Here is a 2275-nt window from a genome sequence, read left to right on the forward strand (position 1 = left end):
TGTGTATAAGAGACAGCAGTAAATGTACGCGTGAGTGACAAGACCTAGGCCTACATTGTTTTTAGATAATAAGCTAATTTTTATTTATTTTAAATTTATTTATTGTTCTTTTAAGGTAAAAAGGGGTTTCAAGACGTGTCTGCGGATGTTTTACCTTATATTCGCCATCATAGTATTGCGGTCTACTACAGTTTGTTTACTTGACGTTTAAAAATGCACAAGTACAATATATAGGTACAGATAGGCCTGTAATTCATGGAAAACGATGACAATAATTAAATAATGGTGACGATAGGCCTAATGATGATGATGACTACAAAAAGGCCTATAATAAACATAGTGGGACTTGTTTTCTATTATACTGGCATCACCCCATCTTAAACAGACACTAGACCTACTTTAGCATTGCTTATCGTCCAGGAAAAAAAATTCGCGAACCGGCCCTACATCCTACAGCTGTGTCGAACGATAGACCTACGATAAATAAGGTGAAAGAAAATTAAATTTTGGCGAACTGAAAGGATACAATTGATTAAAAGCAGCCCTGTTAAATCATTACCGTATCTACGGTTAAATCTACCGTACTATAATTGCAGAATATGCAAGTATTATTATATTCACAACATTAGAGCCTTCATTCCGTCTGTTACCGGTATTAACATCCGGTCTGTTGTATAATTGTCGTGAACTGCATAAATATTTCATAGTAAACATTTAAGAAGGTGATTTGGTAACTGTTTTATTTTGTTTTGTATATGTTGTTTCTTAAGTAAATTTTTTTTAAATGGCATATTTCTTATTGCATGACCAACAAATTAGCTTTCCAGACTTCTGAGGAATTTTTTAATGACCTTTAATTTCTTCAAAATTCAACGTTTTACCCCTCTTGAAAAAGGTCAGGTAATTTTATCTCGTTCTTGAGGCCTATCAGAGAGGGAAAAAATCAAAGACAGGCAATATATTATTATATTCCAACAACATTGAGTAGTTAGATATGGGGTCTTTCTTCCATGGATCGATAGGCCTGAAGAACGCACTTTCGTACATAAATTATTACGACAGCGAACCAAAATCAGTGTGTATAATTTATTTAATTGAAAACTAGTTGGGCTAAGCCTAGTTTATCTGATCTTCCAACCTATGCCTAGGTAGGCTAGCATGCCTTTTGTAAGCCAGGACCCAGCTGTATTCTGTTACGTTCCTTCACAGAGGGGGAAGGGGGGGTTCGTCCGAGCCCCGTGAACCAACCCCCCCCCCCCCACTGGATCTGCCACTGATTTTAAATGTGTATTGATCGAATAAATATATGAAATGAATGAATGCATGAAATGACGGATGAGCACATATGAAGATAATATAATGCACATATGATGGATGCATTATTCGCCCTTCTCAATGGATAGAAGTCTCGTCTATTGTAAATAGCGCCAGTGGACCACACTGTAAGTGACAGTAAATCTATCACCTCAATATATTAAATCCATCACCTGTTTTATTTTTGCATTGATTAAAATAATAACGACAACGACGAATCGTGATAGGCCTACAGAGCAGCGGATCGTTCATGCTCACAGAGACTTGAAAATAGCGTAATTCAATAGAACAACTAATAATATAGTATTTAGTTTTTTTTTCATACTGACAGTAAATGTAAATGTATTAAACTTATTGTCCAAAATACGTCAAGTTAAGTGCGCCAGGCCTTTCAGCATAAAAGAGTACATCGAAAATACGTCAACTGGGGGGGCGCTAGGATTATTTCAATGATATAGCTGAGAACAAAGAGTATAAAATTGCAAGAGATCCGACTGCCCTATTTTGTATGCAGCAAGAGCAGCAAGGTATGCAGGCAATTCAACGCTAAAATACTACCACGAACTAGGGGGCGCCCTTCAGAAATTTAGAAACCCGTACAAGTTGCTCGAATATTTTAAAGACCACGCCCCTTCGTGGAAGTACTTTTTCATCATTCACAGGGAATTGACAAAACAGAAGGAGATTTTTTCGTTTTTACTTATTCCAGGGAAGTAGAATTCGATTGTCAAACCAGGTCTCGCAAAAATACATAACAACAGCATTCAAATTACATAAAACATTGATGGTGTGGAACTAAAACCAACATGCTGAATTTTGCCCAGTCTCCTGTAGTCTTCCAACTGTTTGTCCACACATCATCCTCTACAATATATGTATTAAAAACCTGGGGAGTTTTTTTGGATACTGTAATTAATCAGTAGATAATGACTAACTTGCCACAATTCCAGGTGTCTTAGGT

This window comes from Anneissia japonica, unplaced genomic scaffold, assembly GCF_011630105.1.
Source record: "Anneissia japonica isolate Jap-2015-1 unplaced genomic scaffold, ASM1163010v1 scaffold4469_len402912_cov134, whole genome shotgun sequence".
Lineage (NCBI taxonomy): Eukaryota > Metazoa > Echinodermata > Crinoidea > Comatulida > Comatulidae > Anneissia > Anneissia japonica.